This window comes from Oncorhynchus kisutch, linkage group LG16 (assembly GCF_002021735.2).
Source record: "Oncorhynchus kisutch isolate 150728-3 linkage group LG16, Okis_V2, whole genome shotgun sequence".
NCBI classification, from domain to species: Eukaryota; Metazoa; Chordata; class Actinopteri; order Salmoniformes; family Salmonidae; genus Oncorhynchus; species Oncorhynchus kisutch.
The window spans coordinates 51075101-51097102 of record NC_034189.2 but is presented as its reverse complement, the minus strand read 5'-3'; the positions used below and the strand labels follow the sequence as shown (position 1 = coordinate 51097102).

Genomic DNA, 22002 nt, shown 5'->3' with positions numbered 1-22002 from the left:
AGTCAGAGAGATCTGGCTTAAGTGTATCCACCCTGACAGAGAACTTTCAAGCCCTAACAGGGAGTTCACCTTCTGACTGAGGCTATGCCTTCCTGTAGAGACATCTATCATTGTAAATCTGTGTAAAACGGACTAGACTGTACCATACAGGTATAGTATGACGTTCTCCCTCCATCCATCTCTCCCTCTAGCCGCCCCTGCTGCCTCAGCCAGATTCATTCACACGTCCACCAAATCACTTCAGAGAGAGAGAGATTTGGCCATCAGCCCGGTCCAGAGCGAGGTGCCCTAATTATGATGACCGCATTATCAGAACCTCTCTGGGTTGGTCGGTGTGTTTGGCTTGGCGGACCGCGGCCTGGGCCTGCAGCACTGGGCTCAGTCACGGTTCGGAGGAGTGTGTCAGGAAGTGTTGAAGTGCCATGATAAATATCCCTCCGTCCAGGGTTCACGTTAATTACTCTGTGAGAACAAGGTGAAAGATTTATACGTGAGAGAAAGAACACAATGGCCTAGGAGGAAAAGCGCATTAATCATACTGCATGTTCAACAAGATGTCAGGTCGCCATGGTAATGACTAAAGTTTGGCCATAGCTCTGTAGACTAGAGGACATCCAGATTGGGTTTGAGTGAGTAAACTGTAAAGAAAGTAGAGCTGAAAGTTTTCTTCTACGTCTGCCTTCGTCATCTGTCTTCGCTCAGAGACCGGCTGGAGCAGAACTGGAGCAACAAGTGAAGTGCTTGGGGAACAAGGGTAGAGTAAAGGTGGGTGTCTCTGAGGTGTTGTCTTACCTCATCTAATCCCTGGTTGTTTGTCTAGACCAGTGGTTCCCAAACATTTTATAGTCCCGTACCCCTTCAAACATTCAACCTCCAGCTGCGTACCCCCTCCCCTCTAGCTCCAGGGTCAGCGCACTATCAAATGTTGTTTTTTTGCCATCATTGTAAGCCTGCCACACGCTATACAATGCATTTATTAAACATAAGAATGAGTGTGAGTTTTTGTCACAACCCGGCTTGTGGGAATCATTTTCCACACAGAGTATGTGCCTGTATTTCGTTTTCATGTTAGTGAGGGCCGAGAATCCACTCTCACATAGGTACGCAAAGGGCAATGTCTCAACAGCACAGTTTTCCAAGGCAGGATACTCTGAACGCAGCCAATCCAGAAATCTGGCAGTGGCTTCTGATTAAATTAAATTTTCACAGAACCTCTTGGTGAAATTTCGACGAAGCTTTCTTGTTCAGATATCGGTAAGTGGACTGGAGGCAGGGCATGAAAGGGATAACGAATCCAGTTGTTTGTGTCATCCGTTTCGGGAAAGTACCTGCGTAATTGCTTACCCAACACACTCAGGTGCTTCACTATGTCATTTGACATTGTCCATTAATTTGCACACAAAAAATCATACAATGATGGAAAGACGTGTGTTGTCCTTGTTAATGCAGACAGAGAAGAGCTCCAACTTCTTAATCATAGCCTCAATTTTGTCTCGCAAATTGAATATAGTTGTGGAGAGTCCCTGTAATCCTAGATTCAGATCATTCAGGTGAGAAATAACATCCCCCAGATAGGCCAGTCGTGTGAGAAACTTGTCATCATGCAAGCGGTCAGACAAGTGGAAATTATGGTCAGTAAAGAAAACTTTAAGCTCGTCTCTCAATTTAAAAAAATGTATCAATACTTTGCTCCTTGATAACCAGCTCAGTTCTGTATGTTGTAAAAGCATTACATGGTCACTGCCCATATCATTGCATAGTGCAGAAAATACACGAGAGTTCAGGGGCTTTGCTTTAACAAAGTTAAGCATTTTCACTGGGTCCAAAACGTCTTTGAAGCTGTCAGGCATTCCTTTGGCAGCTCAAGCCTCTCGGTGGATGCTGCAGTGTACCCAAGTGGTGTCGGGAGCAAGTGCTTGCATGTGCGTTACCACTCCACTATGTCTCCCTGTCATGGCTTTTGCGCCATCAGTACAGATACCAACACATCTTGACCACCAAAGTCCATTTGATGTCACAAATCTGTCCAGTAGCTTAAAAATATCCTCTACTGGTTTGTAGAAGAGGGTGTCTTCCTTAATTGACGTAATAAACGTAATGGACATATACCAGGAGCTGTGCCAGGCCCGCCACGTATGTTGACTCATCCAGCTCTAACGCATAGAATTCACTGGCTTGTATGCTGGCTTGTTTCAAAACATCTCCTGCCATGTCACTGATGCGTCAAACAGTGTTGTTTGATTAGGACATTGTTGATATAGTTTTTATGGCCTTTCCCCCAGCATTGTCCCAGCCATACCCGCGGCAGCAGGAAGAACTAAGTCCTCCACAATAGTATGGGGCTTGCCTGTCCTAGCCACTCGGTAGCTCACCATATAAGACTTTTCTAGCCCCTTCTTATTAATGGTATCTGTTGCTTTTATACATGTCTTACTACTTGAAGTTGTCTTAATTGTCGCTCAAAAAACTCCTGCCGCTTATTTTTCAAATTGGCATGTTTTGTTTCTAAAAGTCGGCGCAAGAGTGAAGGTTTCATCGAGTTGTGAGATAGTACTTTTGCACATATAACACACTGTGGCTGACGAAAGGCACTACTCCTAATATACGTTAAACCCAAATCAATGTACTTCTCATCATATTTGCGCCTCTTCGATAGTCCCGGTCTGTTGTTCGGTGCTTTCCTGGGTAAGGAGGCAGTAGCTCTTCGGCTGCATCAGATTCACAACTGTCAGTGTCCATGCTAGCTGGGCTAACCACAAATATAGAATTACTGATGCTAGCTTTGGATGTGGTCGTGGAAGCAGAACAACTTGTGTTGTCGACGGGTGCAGGTGTAGTACTGCTGGTAGTAGCAGTACTACTAGTAGAGCTGGTATGTGTCTCTATGGACGCAGGCCTTACTTTTTTAACCACTTATCCATTTTCGAGCAAACGGAATTGTTATTTCGCTGAACACGAGATGGTTTCATTTTATTTTTGGCAGTGAAACGAGGCTACTCAGGTGAGAAAAAAAAAACGTTGGAAAATACAAATGGACTGAATGAAAATGTGAAGAGTTTTCAATTATAATTTAATAAAAATGTGAAACACATTTGTATTTGGCGTAAACCCGGCGGCATTGCGCGGAACCCCCGTTTGAGAATACCTGGTCTAGACTATCCTCAGAAGACTGGTTCTTTTTACATGGCTGAATTCTGGGTAATTATGATATTATCCTATGCTGTTACAAACTATCAAATGTCTAGAGAGTCAGCAACCCTTAAGATTACTGAAGGGCCCTTAAGATTACTGAAGGGCTCTGTTCCATTAAGACTGTGTCATTTAATACTTAATAAGTAGCATGTACGACGAACAGTGTTTATTCAAGCCAAACAAAATCACTAAATAAAGTTGGACCTGGACAAAGAAACAGTAGAGTCACTTGGTATTGGCATTCAACAGCCCACCAGCACGTACACAGACTGTCACGTGTGTTGCTGTCTTGTCTTGTGTTTACCATTTGGACCAAACATGGACATGAACCAGGGGGTAAAAAGGCTTCCTTGAACCATCATAAACCTTTTTGCACAAAATGGAAACATTATCTTCGACTGTCTTGGATGTCTACAGCTAAAATAATTCCCCAAAGCAATTTCAATAAATACTTTAACAGTAGTAGTGGTCCCATTTCAGGACCTGATACGTCGTGTGGCAGCTTCTGTTCTGAAGACAGCCATTCCCAAAGATAATCACAGGGGGCAGAAACACAAAACAGCAAGAACACACAGAATGTAGATGGACAAACCAATTGTCACTGGTCTGAAGAGAGTGACAATAGCCTCTGTGATCTCAGCAGTAAAGCTTGGCCATAGCTCACCCGTTTGAAGAGCACTGCGCAGCACCAGTTTTTCATTTCATGCCCGTTAATCCATTGTTGTATGATGCATTTTCGCTGGATGCAGTCATTTCCTTTCTGGACCCTGCTGGCAAGCAGCGAGTGTGATTACATACTACGAGGGCTATGTGTAGGGATTTAAGAACAGACGAGACACCAGAGCTCCCCTTCTCTCTTCTCTCTTCTCTCTTCTCTCTTCTCTCTCTCTCGCTCTCTCTCCCTACATTTCCTCCTCTCTTTCTCATTTCATTTATCATTGTCTCTTTCTCCCTCTTTATTTTGGCACTGAGCCTCCAACTGTTGGGTGACCCTTCCTGGTCCTGGAAAGCTCATGTAGCATGTTAATCTGGGACTTAAGGGGGAGAGAGGGTTTGGGGGGGTTGATAGAGGTCAAGCAGCCCCTTCTGATTAATTGGCTATCGAGCCATGTCCAGGCCTGAAGACCTCACTACAGTGTACAGTGTGTTTGTGTGTGGCAGTAGTGGGGTGTGAGAGCAGAGTAGCACTGAGCACTCTAACCATCAGCAGATGTTGCCTGAAACATGACTTCAACACGTGTGTAACGTTCAGCACCGAGGCACTTCAGCTCACTCTGTCTCTTTTGGGTTTGAAAGGTGAAAGGTTAATTTAGTTGACTAATATGTTAATATGCAAATCTGGATGTTTTTATTTTCTTGTTAGTGAGTGACTATACCTTTAGACAGAAATGCTGTTTCTCATGAAAAAGTAGCACTCTGGTCATTGGTTTGACAGCATAGTAAGATGGATAGGTGTTCTCTCTCTACATCTCTACAGTCCCATCTCACACACAGGGGCTCAGTGTGCCGGTCCACTGACCCTGGCATGATTACATCATTCAGGTGCATCTGGAACATTCCACTGCCATTCCATCATTCCTTGTGATGCTTATTATTATTCTGCATCCCAAATGACACCCTGTTCCCTATGTAGGGTACTACTTTTGACCAGGACCCCATAATGGGCTCTGGTCAAAAGTAGTGCACTATATAGGGAATTGGGTACATTTGGGACGCACATCCTTCTCAGTTCTCGAAGATAGAACATTGGGGCGTTTTGATCTGCTTCCATGAATTCATGATAATGTATGAGCAGGAACAGCATACCTCTCTCAGTATGACTACACCTTCAGGGTAGGATCGACTACAAATGTCCAGGACTATGTTTTAAGAAGTTATCATCCAGCTGTTACTGGTACAGGCACAAGCAGGATCCCCTGTCACATCTTGACTATCTATTTTAGATGCTATTACTCTCTCATTAACTACTAGAGGCAGCAGAGTGATGAATCATCTGTTGCTGACCAATTAGATTAAAGAGCATCCAGCCTAGACTCTTAACAGTTGGTCATGAGTTTAATAAAGGAATAGCACACCTGTATTGCCACGGCTCCCAGAATGCTTTGCTACACTTACACATGCTGTACATTCCTGTTTGGAATTTCAGTGTAGGGCTGAAGGTTTAGAGAAAACATGACAGAATGTTGTGACTTGCCAGCAAAGGAATAAGATAAAATAAACATGAAACCATCTTTAATTGGAATGTAAAAAATGTTATATCATCGTTTATCTCTGCTTTTTGATGTGGAAAGAGTTGCAAACATAGAGGTCATGGACTTGGAAAGGAGAAGAGCAGAGACACACACACTTGCAGTAAGCAAACTCAATGACTTTGTTTTCCATGTCTGAAGGGGAGACATTGTTTGAAATGTGTGTAGTATTGTGCTCTAAGGCCCAACCACAGGAACTGTGGTGAGGTCCAGAATCATCACACAGCTATGACATATTCACCAACTCCTTCTAAACATACAGATGACACAGACTCCCCTCGATGTGCTTTGTCCAAACAAAACGGGCTGGAACTCGGCTCCGGTTGTGTCAGTACATCTTTGACCTTCCACTTCTGGGAAATACGGACTGAGGAATTTTTGGCTTAAGTGATTCAGCCAATATAACTCTCGAATTTGTGCAAGTGTGAGAGTTATGTCAGTGTCCTACGATTCATCCTTTGAAAACTCTCATTCACAAGAATACTGCTTTTTTTCGTACGAAAAGACCATACCTACTAACAAGACTTGTTAGACGATTATTGTAGTTAATGTGGTTTGTTTTATGACTTCCTCTCTGAATACTTTCTTGTCTGAACTTGAAAAGCCTGTGTATATGTTTTATAGCAGTCCACATGATACAGTGTGTATTCAGGTAGAAACGTATCCTCTTGAGGTGGCTGAAGCTACAAACTAAACTAAATATGGAACCTAAGGGGAAATCCACTTCTCTCTATTCTTTTCTCTCTTTACAGTTCATTTGATCACCCTGTTGCAAACTTTTTTTTGCTGTACTTAAAGTTATGGTGTGGTTTTCATATAAACCCTTTGGGCTTCATACCTCCCCTGCACACCGTTTTTACCATTTTGTTTTGTCTCTACTGTTTTGTCTTTCACTTCTTTTCTTTGGTGTGAATAAATCAAACCTAAAACCTAAACCAGGGATGTTTAAAAATGATTCTAAAGTTTGTAATTTGCTCTTTGAAATTTCAGACTTGATTTTCCCTTAAGAAAAATGCATCAACCCCTACAAAAAAATGTCATTTTAATTATAATCCACGTAATAATTCAGGCTAATTCACGACCAACGCTTTGATCAGTGTGATCCACTAAGGTCTGCCTCTAATAGAACTGAAGCAGATCCCACCAGGTTACATAGTGTGATGAGAAAGCCTGTTAAAAAACCCACTGCACAACTAATGGACAGTTTTAGTGCACTGTACTCAATACACAAGATCTATAATGATGGCCATATTTTTACTACAGTACAGTACCTAGCTGAACCTCAACCAGTAATGTGTCTAGGAGGTGAACTATAACTTAAACCTTGGACATAATGATTAAAGGGCCGTTTTACGGCATGTAAGTGCTTTTCTTAGTGTGCAGAGCTGTCAGACGTTTCTCCGTTACCTCTGTAAATGTGTGGGCCTATTAGGTCCGGGAGCCGTCATTGTATGGCGTCGTGTGATTACATATCTCTGACAGAATGCAGTGATTAGCCTGGCAGACCACAGAGTACATACTCTACTCTCAGCTCCTATTTTCACCCTGTGAGACAGAGAAAGAGAGAGAGTGTATTACTTTGGATGATTAAGCACATCAGTGCTTTGCATAATGAACGATGCCTCCCACTCCTATCCTCCTGCATTTTGATGTACTGTATAAAACTCTCCAACTTTCAGGGAATTTAAGCCCAGTTATGATTTGCCAAGTTTGTGTCACTGTCCCTTGTATAAATGGATTCCTCCCTTGCGTAAGTGTGTCCAGCTATTAGGGTTTCATTCCACTCCCACAGAGGTATTCCAAAAAGTAAATGGAACTTTGGGAAGGAAATCTAGCAGTTAACACACCAGTAAGCCTGAAATGTCTTCCCCATGTTCTGCCTCCATTGAATCTGATGAGTAAAGACGAGTCTTCATTTACAACAGAGGAGCAAAAATGCCAGGAATTACATGTTGAGGATACTTTTACCAGCGATCTGATTTCTCTCTCTCTGTAGCAGTTGTTTGAGCGGATAGCCGTACCTCTTAAATTATGGCTGGCACGACACGGGTAAAGGAAGTTATTTTCATATTGTCAGGCTGGAAGGAAGCGACTGACAGCTTGAAGGTTGTTGCGTCCCAAATGGCACCCCATTCCCTATATAGTGCACTAATTATGACCAGAGCCCTATGGACCCTGGTCCCAAGTATACCGCACTATAACGGGAAAAGGGTGCCATTTTGGACGTAGACTTGAACATGACGTCTCTGAGGCTGGCAGCAGCAGCTGTGTCTGTCTGTACAATGTGCTGGAGCTGCTCATGCTCTCCCGCCAACATGGTGTCAAGATAGTGAGTGAATTATGGGGGGAAAGGAGCCCAGAGCTGCCATTTGAAATCTCATGTCGAGGTGAATGCATTCTCCATTCTCCGGGCCGGACGGCTCTCTCTCTGTCTGGCTGAATTGTGAAAATGTTTCATTCAAACTGGGATGTGGCAAACAAACATTCTTTGTGCTTTGATGGCATCTGCCCCTAATCACAGTGGCATTTCATGCAAATCATTTCGGAGGAATTATATTTGCAATCTTGTGTCATTCTGTGTTCTGTCATGTCAAATGACATTCAGCAGTCAGTAACAACACATGCCAAAAGAGACATGAACATGTTTTGTACAAGCCAGGGGGCTGGATCGCTCAGAACAACCAGAGTTAAGGGGCTTCTCTCTGACATGACTTGCCCCTGATGTAAGGTCTAATGGTTTATGTCAAGTGCTGTGTGTTGCTTAATTTTGATTGGCACAGCGGTCTAAGGCACTGCTTGAGGCGTCACTACAGACACTCTGGTTCGATTCCAGGCTGTAACACAACCGACCGTGATTGGGAGTTCCATAGGGTGGCGCACAATTGGCCTAGTTCCATCCGGGTTTGGCCGGTGTAGGACATCATTGTAAATAAGAATTTGTTCTTAACGGACTTGCCTAGTTAAATACAAAAAAACAACAAAAAATACAACTCTGTATTGTTACAAACACCAATGAATTCTAAGCCATACCCCTACCTACATGTACAAATTACCTGGACTAACCTGTACCCCCGCACATTGACCCTGTATATCATCATTGTTATTTTATTGTGTTACTTTTTTTTATTTTTTTTTTACTTTAGTTTATTTAGTAAATCTTTTCTTAACCAACAATGCAGTTGTAAGAAAATAGAGTTATGGGCTTTTAAGTCAGCATTTCACTGTTGTATTTGGCGCATGTGACAAATAAAATAGGATTTGATTTGTTTTGTTTTACTTCAGATCATTGGGCATACTTCTATTCCACAGAATAAACGTGAGCATTCACCATATACCAGGAGCAACGTTCCAAGGCCATGTTGTGTTACGTCCTCAATGAGTTGGATTTGGATCTGCTATTATTCATGGGGCTCTCCCATCAACATGGAAGCTAATGTGGTGTCCACACTTCCAACTTCTGTGTGTACACAGTTTTATTAACTTTGTGTAAAATCTAAAGTCGACCTCGTAACTTGCGCAAAGAGTTAGGAAACGGCTAATTTTGAGGTGGTAACTGTTCATTACTAACATTTATGGGGATGGAGGTTCAATTTACTTTTCCTTGACGGGAATTCGGCTGCTGACGCAGACTCGACACGGTCCGCCATCAAGTTTGTTTACTTGTTTGGTGTGAATGCAGCCCTTTGTTAGAGGCAAGCTAGGTCAGTCTGCTAATAACTGTTATCTAACATGTCCCCACCCACCCTCACTAAGACAGGGAATTTACAAGTGTCGACTTTCAAATGTAGCAAGTCCAAGAAGAATAGACTGGCTGAAACTGAGATAAGGGGTTGAGTTTGTGGTTACAATGGGACAGATGGATAGTTTGTGGTTACAATGGGACAGATGAAAAGTTTGTGGTTACAATGGGACAGAGGAATAGTTTGTGGTTACAATGGGACAAATTAATAGTTTGTGGTTAAAATGGGAGCGATTAATTCAAGGCCATATCCTGAAGCCTTGGGAGAACTTATCGAGACTGAAGGTGGTCGGATGTCAAGTCATGATATAGAAACCAAACTGTAAAACTAGACTTGGTGTTTGGCAGGAAACAATGAAGAGCTTTCACAGGGACCATCCTGTCACAATGCATCTTGGGGGCATTGATGAGATGTTTCAACCAGGGAAATAAGAAACTCTGTAGTGTCTGAAATGTCTCCCTCTTCTCCTGGCCTGGCCCAATGCAGGTGTCTGTGAAGACTGATGAAGACCTTTTCCATTTATTCTAAAGGTCATAGGAATGAAGACGATTGTGAAATCCGTCTATATTCAAAATGGCAAAACTCTATGTAGCAAAAACTGAAAAATGCAACACTTGCGATGGCAGCACAACGACACACAATACAAGACAACCGGACTAATGTAAGTTGTTCACAAAAGCCACGTGGACAAGGTGTAAAAACACTAAATTAAAACCCTTTAATATTTTACAAGCCCACCAAGCTTCTTGGAGAACATTACAGAAACGTAATTCAAATCGTGTGAATACCCATGGCTCAACATAAAACAAAATCCAGGCTTTTTACGACAGGAATCCAGAGACTTGACCAGTTCTCAGTCAATTTTAACAAGAATACAGCAGGCCCAATGGCTGGAGCGGCTAATTATAGTAGTTTTAAAGGCCACACAACTCGAAAGACTACTTCCATCAACTGCAGCACTATAGAAAAACAACATCCCCCCCAGAAACATAATCTAATTACAAAATGGTGGTTAGCAAATCCGTCCTTGGCACAACTGCTTTTGAGCAACCATTTCAAGTGAATAATCAAGTACCTGTTCTACCCTCAGCCATTCTATCTTTCTACATGAACGAATAAGCAACATACTGTGTGTGATTATCATATTATGTCGGTGTTTGATGCAGATCTCATATTATTCTCTTGATGTTATGAGCATTCCGGAGGGGTACAGTTTACCACAGGTTTAGAGAAACCTGAGAGGGCAATTTGTGTAACATTAAAGGATACAGCAACAGCACATGAGGCCAGGGGGAAGTGGACAGGATCCGATATCTACAGTACCATTAACTCCCTTCTTACTTTACTTTTCTCTCCCTCCACATAAAAACATATTGGCAGACTGTATCAAGCAGCAAGAGCAAAGGGAGCCAATATCTGGACATAAATGTGTGGGGGTCACCCCCCAGGTAATCCTCTGGTAATAAAAGAGGTGCCTTATGGAGAACTGTTAGAGTTGGAGTGGGGGGGGGGGGGGGGGGTCAAAAGAAGTTCATGCGGGAGTCTAGTGAGTTGAAGAGGCCATAGAGTTGGCTTAGTGAGAGAGTGAACTGGGGAGGATCAATGTCAGAGTGAGGAGGCTGAACACAAGTCAGGTTCTGACACTGTTAGTCTCTATCAGGGATGCTGCTGGTTGAAGTGGTGTTATATCAAGGGGTTTACAGTCTTTGGTTACTTGTTTGTGTTTCTTGTATTCAATATTTCAGCCTCCCTCAAGTCATAAGAAAATGGTTCCAATCGACACAAAATGTAGGCCCGTAAACTGAACCGTAGAATACTATTGTAACGTTTCTTGTAACGATGTACCATAGATACTACAATACTTCTGCAACTTGGGATCCAGATGTAGTTTTAACCACGGCAACAAGTTAGCACCACACATACCAAGACATTATCATCCTATTTACAAGTGTAGGGTTAGACTGAGGACATTACACATCATTCCTCCTCCACCTGCTCCTCCCTGTTCTATATCCTCAGGATGACAGCAGGGAATGGTTTTTTTCAATACTCATAAACGTTCAGTATGTAGCTAGAGAGAAGGTAGGAACGATATGGACAAGCAAGCACATGATAATAAAACCCTGTGCATAAACACTGTGCCTGGATCTCTAATTCAATATAAGTATAGTATGACCTCATATTTTAAAAGCACACTCATTGTTAAAACAAAGAACATAATGATCTCACGTTTCAAGCTCCCATGTATTACTGGCAGTTTTATGATTACCCAAAATAACAAAGACCAAATCTGATGTAGCTTTTAGGCTCTGTGACTGCCGGTAAAGTTTTGGCTCGGTTCCGTTTGGCACCGCCACACCGTAGAAGTGTCCAAACTTGAACTTCCTATTTGAAATTGTGGGTATAACTGTTTGTAGACAACATGCATTAACTTGACTATGGTAACTCTGCTCTAGGCTCAATGGCAGACCTTTAAATCAAACCTAAAAGTCTTCCTCTATACGTCTTCCTTCACACTTGGGAGGGGCCAGATGGCCTAGGCTGGGCTGGGCTAGTTTGGCCACTCTACAATTCTCTCTCTCTCATCTCTCCAAGATTTCCCACTGTAGAGACCCCAAGGGTTCAGACAGATCCAAACCATCTGTTGTGTCTTGTCGCTGAGGTGAGAACACTCTTGGTCCAGACGATGACGGCATCAACATGGGCTGTGTGAGTTGTGAGTGCAAGGGAAGCTCTCATTTAATAAGTCAACACTAAGTATGTCAGCCAGTCCCTGACATGGGCCTGTAGTAGTGACGTCCACCATGTCTTGTTTATCAGGCCTACATGCCTCATGCTGAGGAAAGCTTGATGAATTCAATGAGGGAGAGATAATGGCCGTGGTGATGGGGGTGTTTCCGACACTCAATGAGAGCTGAGCTGCCTGGACAGGAAGCAGCTAGACAATAGAGTGAACTATCTCCAACTAACCAGGATCCCAAACCACAGCCCTCCTCCCATCCTCCTATCCCTCCTATCCTCCCATCCCTCCTCCTCCCATCCTCCCATCTCTCCTTCCTCTCATCCCTTATGGAAGCTCCAGGACGGGGGATGATGTCATTCCCAGTCAGACACAATGAGCCACAATCTCAACCTAAACACACACACATATACACACACACCACAGAAGAAATCTGTCATCTGCCGTCAAGAGTCTCTGCTAAGTAAATTCCAGTGAGTGTCATGCCTAAAGCCCCAATCACCATCATTTACATTCCTGGTCAACACACAGACTCACATCTTTATCTGTTGTCTAGGCCAGTGGGTTCAATCCAGAGCTCCAGCTAGCAGTTGGTTGGCTTGCTGTAACGGAAACCCTGACTAGCCAGCTGAATGATAAGGCAGGGTCTAGGGAGGATTAGGGAGTGGACAAGTCCTGTAATAAAGCATGTGAAGTGATGCTGTAGCGATCCCTTGGTTGTCATTGATGTGCCTTAATGTGCCATCAGAGGCCTATTCATGGGAACAGCCCACAATCTGACCCCACCTTGTCGGGGTCATAACAGATGTACAGTAGAACAGGGTCGTCTTCTTGAGACCTGGCTCTCTCTTGGGTGTCTGATTAAAGTAAAAGTCTTGTTCTAATGCTGGTTACTTCTTCTGTAGAAGAAGGCGTTTAAATCTAATTATAGAATTGTTTCCAGAGAAGAGACAGAAGTATCCCCACGGTCCAGGGTTGTTTTGAAATAGCTACGCGATGAAGTTGTCACGGGGGGCATATTTACTTCCTAAGCGGGGACATAGCCTGTGGATTCTTCCACCGTTGCATCACAAAATAATGAAACCATGGATTAGGAAACCATTTCCGCTGTATATAATCACTGAACACTGTTTATAGATGATGCATGCAAAGGGAAATGACGGATATATCTATATTAAGAACAACTTTAGTGCCAGGCTACAGCTGCAGCCCACGGTGGCTTGCGTTTAACAAGTGTTGCTTATGTTAGCTGTAATCTAACGCAGCTCCGGTGTTTTTCGACTTTGAAGTGCAGGTATGTTAATTGCACTAATCCTAGCCCTGTATTGTTTCAAGCTGGGACCTTGCTGGAAGGAACACTAGACACTTAGAACAGCAGTAGGGGTGGAAGGGAGTCGCTGTACAAGTTAAATAGCAGCTTCCCCTCCTTAGCACCTTTTCCCAAACCGTAAATAACAAAGGCAACCAGTGATTTAACGCTTAGCAACAGCATATTTGAGGTTTACTGAATTATCGTTCTACCTACAGTAGCTAGGCCGAGCATATCAGTCCTGGGTTCATGTTCATGGGGATAGGACAGCCAGGGAAAAACATTGAGGTTCAGGAGCAGGTCATCTCCATATATCAGACATATAGAAGTTTCCATCTGGAGCGTATGAAAGATGACTGGAATACAAGTCTCTGGAGTGATACATGACTACTATTAAATAATGCAGGTTGATACACAACATATACGTTTAGGATCAGAGCCTTTATACCATGTGTATGGTAGCAGGTGCTGGTCCAGAGTCTGATCTACAGTGCCTTTGGAAATTACACACACTCCTTGACTCTTTCAACATTTTGTTGTGTTACAGCCTGTATTTAAAGTGAATTACATTTAGGTTTTTTGGTCATTTGCATACACACAATACACATTTTTTAAACATGATTCATTAATTAAACATGAAAAGCTGAAATGTCTTGAGTCAATAAGTATTCAAGCCCTTTGTTATGACAAGCCTAAATAAGTTCAGGGGTAAACATGTTCTTAACAAGTCACATTTTTTATTTATTTATTTTACCTTTATTTAACTAAGCAAATCAGTTAAGAACAAATTCTTATTTTCAATGACGGCCTAGGAACAGTGGGTTAACTGCCTGTTCAGGGGCAGAACGACAGATTTGTACCTTGTCAGCTCGGGGGTTTTGTAATGCCCCGGGTGTCGTGGGTGTGGAGTCAAACGCAGGAGACAGAGAGTGCAATGCTGTGCGTCTTTAATAGCACCAACGCACCACAGGGTGCTCACAATAGTAACGGCCCCAAACACAGGGAATGAAAATGTACAATGGAAAAATGCACGACCAGGCACTAACACATACCTCTACAGCAGGAACAGTGGGTTAACTGCCTTGTTCAGGGGCAAAACAAAATATTTTTACCTTGTCAGCTCGGGGATTCGATCGAGCAACTAGTTAGACACAACTGACAGCTGATCTGGATCTAAGGATCGCCCAGGCAGACCCAGATCTGTTAGTAATGTCTGTTTATCTCTCCCGTGCTTCCTATAGAGTTTAAGAAGCCAGAGCAAAGCAGACACTGCGCTAATCACTGGCTGAGGATAGGGAGTAGAGACTGTGGCCAGCCAGAGCTATAGGAAAATAGCATGTTATGTAGCCTAAGTAGTGTGTTTTCCCCTGCAGTGTACTCTCATAGGAAGCCATAGCTGCTTAGTGGCTGAAGTACTCTTCAACCGACTGACCACACTTGGGGCATGCCCATCTGTAGTGTGTATTCCTTATATAGTGCACTACTTTTGACCAGGGCACTGTGCTTTATAGGGAATAGGGTGACATTTGGGATGCAGGGGAAGGCTTATTCCTGCCAGATCCTCACTAATCTGTATGTAAGAGGACCAGGACGTATGTCTGTAATGGCCCTAGGACGTCTGTCTGTAATGACCCCAGGACCTCTGTCTGTAATGACCCCAGGACCTCTGTCTGTAATGACCCCAGGACCTCTGTCTGTAATGACCCCAGGACCTCTGTCTGTAATGACCCCAGGACCTCTGTCTGTAATGACCCCAGGACCTCTGTCTGTAATGACCCCAGGACCTCTGTCTGTAATGACCCCAGGACCTCTGTCTGTAATGACCCCAGGACCTCTGTCTGTAATGACCCCAGGACCTCTGTCTGTAATGATCCCAGGACCTCTGTTTGCAATGGCCCCAGGACCCCTGTTTGTAATGGCCCCAGGACCTCTGTTTGTAATGGCCCCAGGACCTCTGTCCATAACTGCCCCAGGACCTTTTAATGGCCCCAGGTCTCAGGACCTATGTCTGTAATGGCCCCAGGACCCAGGCTTTCAAATCCACTGTGCTTCCTGTGAAACAGCCATTGGAAACATCCTCCTCCAAAGCACTCCAGAGTTGCAGCATCAGTCCAAACACTTGAGAGGTAATTATTATCAGCTACCTGCACCCAGAAATGGCAAAAGACACACACACACACACACACACACACACACTAATGCGAGCATTCACATGCACACACACACATACACACACACACACTCATACACACCCGTCCTCTCACCAAAGGCTGGAACAAGAGTGTGTCCTTTATGAGGTGATGGCAGGTATTTTGTCCTAAATTATGGCCTGTTTGGTGTTGCTTTTCAAATTCAACTGTTACATTGTCAATTTTATACATACAGTATCAGTCAAAAGTTTGGACACACCTATTCATTCAAGGGTTTTTCTTTATTTTGACTATTTTCTACATTGTAGAATAATAGTGAAGACATCAAAACTATGAAATAACACACATGGAATCATGTAGTAACCAAAAAGTGTTTTATATTTGAGATTCTTCAAAGTAGCCTTGCTATGCCTTGATGACAGCTTTGCACACTCTTAGCATTCTCTCAACCAGCTTCATGAGGTAGTCACCTGGAATGCATTTCAATTAACAGGTGTGCCTTTTTCAAAGTTAATTTGTGGAATTTCTTTCCGTTTTAATGCATCTTAATGCCAATCAGTTGTGTTGTGACAAGTTAGGGGTGGTATACAGAAGACATGAACTTTAAGACTTGAAGATCAGTCACTCCAGAAAATTTCAGTGCAGTCGCAAAAACTATTAAGCGCTATGATGAAACTGACTCTCATGAGGACCGCCACAGGGAAAGGAAGACACAGAGTTAACTCTGCTTCAGAGGATAAGTTCATTCGAGTTACCAGCCTCAGAAATTGCAGCCCAAATAAATGCTTCACAGAGTTCATGTAACAGACACATCTCAACATCAGTTGTTCAGAGGAGACTGCGTGAATCAGGCCTTCATGGTCGAATTTCTGCAAAGAAACCACTACTAAAGGACACTAATAAGAAGAAGAGACTTGCCTGGGCCAAGAAACATGAGCAATGGACATTAGACCGGTGGAAATCTGTGCTTTGATCTGATGAGTCTCTCTGATTGAGCTTTTTAATTCCAACTGCCGTAACAGACAGACAGACAGAACATAGTAGCCATATGGATTTGATTAAGGGACTAGTGATGTCATATGTGTCAGGTACTCAGGCCCCAGGCATGGATTGAGTATTACGCAAACATGTGTGTCAGTCTGCATACTCCCACAGCACTAACAGTCTGCATACTCCCACAGCACTAACAGTCTGCATACTCCCACAGCACTAACAGTCTGCATACTCCCACAGCAGTAACAGTCTGCATACTCCTACAGCACTAACAGTCTGCATACTCCCACAGCACTAACAGACTACATACTCCTACAGCACTAACAGTCTATATACTCCCACAGCACTAGCAGTCTGCATACTCCTACAGCAGTAACAGTCTGCATACTCTCACAGCACTAACAGTCTACATACTCCCACAGCACTAACAGTCTGCATACTCCCACAGCACTAACAGTCTACATACTCCTACAGCAGTAACAGTCTGCATACTCCCACAGCACTAACAGTCTACATACTCCTACAGCAGTAACAGTCTGCATACTCCCACAGCACTAACAGTCTACATACTCCTACAGCAGTAACAGTCTGCATACTCCCACAGCACTAACAGTCTACATACTCCTACAGCAGTAACAGTCTACATACTCCTACAGCAGTAACAGTCTGCATACTCCCACAGCACTAACAGTCTGCATACTCCTACAGCAGTAACAGTCTACATACTCCCACAGCCCTAACAGTCTGCATACTCCTACAGCAGTAAGTCTGCATACTCCCACAGCACTAACAGTCTGCATACTCCTACAGCAGTAACAATCTGCATACTCCCACAGCACTAACAGTCTGCATACTCCCACAGCACTAACAGTCTGCATACTCCCACAGCACTAACAGTCTGCATACTCCCACAGCACTAACAGTCTGCATACTCCTACAGCAGTAACAATCTGCATACTCCTACAGTAGTAACAGTCTGCATACTCCTACAGCAGTAACAATCTGCATACTCCCACAGCACTAACAGTCTGCATACTCCTACAGCACTCACAGGAGGGAGAGAGTCCATTTGTCATCTCGGGGAACAGTTTGATTCCCAATGGTGGGTCATGGTGGTTCTTCCGATATGGTATAGAACTTGTGGCTTGAACATTGGTTTTATTCACTTGGCAAGTCTCAAGAGAAGGTCACTTGAACCAATCATGTCTTACAAAGGCCTGATAAAGACGTAAGACCTTTAAAATACCTACATAAATGCTTTACAAATCATGTACTGTATATACAAAAATGTCATAGATAAGAGTTTTTCAGGACAACACACTTTGGGAGCCGTGGATACACATGTAGCTCTAAGATTGTGTGTTCATGGGAAATGTTCTCTGAAACCACACATTTTCTCTCAATCTAGCTGATTCATAATACTCTACATTCCATTTTAGAGTATCAGAGGAAGACTCATGTACCAAGACATTACATAAAACAGGGATTGTTTTTCCACTATTTATAATTTGGCAGATGCGTCACATAGAGAAAATGTTTGTGTGGCCAACTTTCATGTTCAATGAAGAACATCTGGGATTGGGAGCACTCTGTCTAGGATGTGTTGGAAATGTACAGATTCAGAAATAGACAAACCCTAATTGGGCTTTCTAAATGAAGGAATGTGTTTACGTCAAGAACAAACAAATTGTTACAAAAATTCTAGAAAGATCATGACATAGTCAAATGTAATCAGTATTTGGTCCTTTGGTCCATTGTATAATCTGGGTTATCACCACAAAATGTTCTCAAGAAACTGGATCGCACCGTGTCAAATGACGTATTTGTTTCATTGTGGTTGCTGCCATTTTCAAACCACTAACAAGGAGGGAGGGGGTTGTTTGGCTCCTTGCTCTCTGGCCTTCCATGGACATCTCTATTCTATATTGTCTTGGCAGTATTTCCTCATTTCCTACAGCTTGGTAACCAAGCTTTGGTGCCCATTGTGAAGCTGTGACATCTGATTTAGAGGATTTTGGGACAGGATATGCCCCAGTGTTTCCTTGATTCCTCCTAACGAGGATGACTGATGTCATGTTATGCCCGTGCTGATGCTGTGAACTCCATTGTTTCAGCGAACAGCTGATGTTCTGTCCGACGACAATAGGGACATTGAACCGATACGGGAGGATAATTTACTCAATGACCTCTATTAGCAGGCTATATCCAGTATTTTGGCCCGCTGAACTTAATGCATTTGGGTACTAGCTTAGTTTGAGTGTAGTTCGCTGCCAGCTATTTAGTGTGAATCTATAATTTTGCTTGTGTGTGGAGAGAGGAGTCTTGGTATCAAGGGAAAGATAGGCACACTGTAGAATAGACTGAGCAATGAGTCGTCTGTGATAATACAGAGGGCTGTAAATGTGAATTGTGAGATGTACTGTAAATGTGAATTGTGAGATGTACTGTAAATGTGAATTGTGAGATGTACTGTAAATGTGAGGATCGTTTCTAGATGAACGGCCTTGTTGAAATCCCGGCCATGAAAGTCCAGACAGCACTCGATTAGCAGTCCCTAATAACAGTCTTACAGACAATCCAACATTATGGATTAGTGGTGTCATACACTGTTGCGGTATGTTTGTGTTGTTGATTTTGTGAAGTGTTACATGTAAATGTTTGGCATGTTTCTAATTCAGTTCGGCTCTGATAGTGTATTACAAGAATAAATTCCAAACACACACAGATTTCCTTACTAAACACTGTTGTCGGTCAAGTTAATTTAGTCTTTTTTTCTTCAGTTGAATCAATGACTCTTACTGAGGAAAGTCAGAAGGAGAAGTTGTAACCTAAATCGCTTGTCTCTCCTCACCCTCTGCCTCTGGAGTATAGACAGACCAGAGAGAGCAGATATTTCACACGTTACAGACGTCACTCAACACTTTTCCTCTCTGTTCTTGTTTTAAGGCCCACGCCACACCTAGGTGGACAAACACACACACACACATACGCTTAAGCCCACATGCAAAGAATCTCTCTCTCTCTCTCTCTCTCTCTCTCTCTCTCTCTCTCTCTCTCTCTCTCACACACACACCGCTTTGAGAGGCAGGGAGGCTGTACAACACACACACACACACACACACACACACACACACACACACACACACACACACTGGAGTACACACCCCTTTGAGAAGCAGGGAGGCTGTACAACACAAAGTTCCATATAAGGGCATGTTGATGATGTAATGCTCCATAGGCAGGGAGCATGCAGTGAGACATATCTTATTGTTTGGTCTCCCTGCTGGAATGTCCACATCACAGACCGCTGTGTGAGAGCTGAGAGACAGAGAGAGTACGGCAACATAATGAGCTTCAATAACTGAGGCTGCCACCAGACAAACCTATGGAACAGGTAGGAGGCAAAGCAATTTTAACTCGACTTAGCTGCTCTGTTGGTTTGTTATGGAGCACTGTGACTGAGTGCAAGGGGGAAAGTACAGCTTTGATATTGACATTCAGTTGCATTAGTGTAAAGAATTTATATCTGACTCTGGGAAAGTTGTCTTTTGGGATACAATTATAGGCAATCTATTAGAAATCATGGTTTCATTCAACAAGTTCAGGATTATTTTTTATTTTGGAAACTGTGATTACAATTAAACGGATGCTGAGTACAGTAACTAAATATTGTAACAATTTGTGCACAATGTTTATTCCCTAATTGTGATTTTCAAATGTACCATTGAGGGAGGACATTGATAGAAGCTGATTCCGTGTGTGAGTTAAAGCTATGGGTAATTCAGTGGTTCATTTCCTAAGTGTAGTTGAAAGGGCCACTCAACACTCACACGACACTCTAATGTCTGTGAGAATCCGGGGGAAATGTGCATGGTGAAATCAAAAACATGGTCATTGTTATTTGAACCTGCTCTCCTGTGAAAAATGAATCACTTCTGAGTGATACATTTATGAACCAACAAGTTAAGTTTGAATATAAACTCAGATATTATAATGAATTCAAAAACCTGAAAAATATATGATTTTTTTAAAATATATTTTTTATTGATTGTGTAACATACATTTTAGGGGTTTAGCTGGCTATGCTGTAACTATTAAAAATAAAATATTTAACTAGCACAGTCATTCAACTGAAGGCATACAAATATTGCCTATAATTTTATGAGCCCATACTGCTTACTGATTGCCCTCTGCTGGACGTAAGCTGTCCAGCTTCCTATGTCTCTTTCATGAAGCATTCCAGGAATAATCCTCCTAACAAACTGACTGCTTCTATCTATTTACACTTAAAACAGGGTTCAGGATCAAACATGAACAGATCATTGTTTTATAATGTCTTTTGTAAATGATGTGTATGCTCCCGTGTGAAAGAGGCCTAGAACCTTGGTCTCAATGAGACTCCCTGTTAATATAAATGTCAAATAAAATCTGGTGTTTTAAGGGAAAGGGCAGGATATTGACCTATAACAAGGGCATTGTCTTGGACATTGACTTCTAAAACATACACACAGAATACTGGCATGTCCTGTATCATCTCAGCAGCAGCGCTGTTTACAGAGTCTGAGCCATAGTTTCCAGCTCTGAGGACACAGCTGCTTATTTAAATATGAGGAAAAGCCCTCTGTGGCCTTCGCCATAATGGTGGGCATGGTGACATCCTGCTGCCGGCTGTGTGTGTGTGTGTGTTTTCCCCTCTGCATGCTGATGTTGCTCAGAAGAGGTCAGTAGGTGAATGGTTGGTTTTGGGTTAATAGCCATCTGCACCCACACCCATTTCTTAACTGCTTACCATGCAGAAGGCATCACTCTATTTTCCATGACATAGAAACTCCTGATGGGAATGTACCGTTTTAGACAGACTGACTCTATTTGGAAAATTGGCAGTGATAAAATAAATTGTCCAATCAAGTGTGGCCTTTACCGTACCTTGTAATCAAAGTCAGTCAAAAGTCGCTGTTCTCTGCAGCTGACATCTTGTATAACCAAGTTTGATGGTAAAGCCGTATAAGGATGAACTGGGTAAACTAGTACATCATTCATTGGCAATCGGTGAGAATTTCAAGTGGTAACCTTCATGCCCCTCATATTCCCCTTTCAACCATATCGTCACAGTTGACTCACTGGCAGTTCAACTTCTGCTCTCCCAAGTTGTGTTATTCGATTGTCAAGTCCCACTAGTCCAGCAGAATTCTGAGTCCATGGGAAACAGAATCCAATGACTGTCCCTTAGGAGGGACACAGTATTCTCATGTCAAGCGATTAGGATCCTAGGGAACACATGTAATTCCTCTCCAGAGACATCATATAGCCTACTATGTCTTGGCTGATCTCAAGCACCTGATTAATAATACATGGGAGTTTCCCTGAATGTATCTTCTGTTTCCATAATGTATCTTCACAATGTAACCCTCTGTGATTAAAAATGGGGAAACCAGGATGACTTGTACTAACTAGCAGAGTCTGAAGTCCAGGACCTCGGCTCACATTCTGTTCTGGTTTGATTACATCACTGGGAAAACGGAGCATAACTGGGTAGCGGAGATAACTGCTAGAGTAAACAAGGATACAAATAAAGCAGTCTAGCTCTAGCTACATTCTAGCTACATTCTAGCTACATTTGCAGGCCTTT

General features: G+C 42.8%; 1 protein-coding gene across 3 annotated transcripts in view; it reads left to right on the top strand.

The window, feature by feature from the left end:
• The window catches only part of LOC109890328 (filamin A-interacting protein 1-like), a 79250-nt gene that overhangs the window by 46607 nt on the left and 10641 nt on the right, over positions 1–22002 (top strand). Inside the window, exon 1 of one of the 3 annotated variants that reach the window (XM_031792881.1) lies at positions 19631–19767. The exons of the other annotated variants lie outside the window; for them this stretch is intronic. The gene's annotated coding sequence lies outside the window, so the exon portion shown is untranslated. Of the gene's footprint in view, positions 1–19630; positions 19768–22002 lie in introns of those variants that run through there. 3 annotated transcript variants of the gene reach the window in all.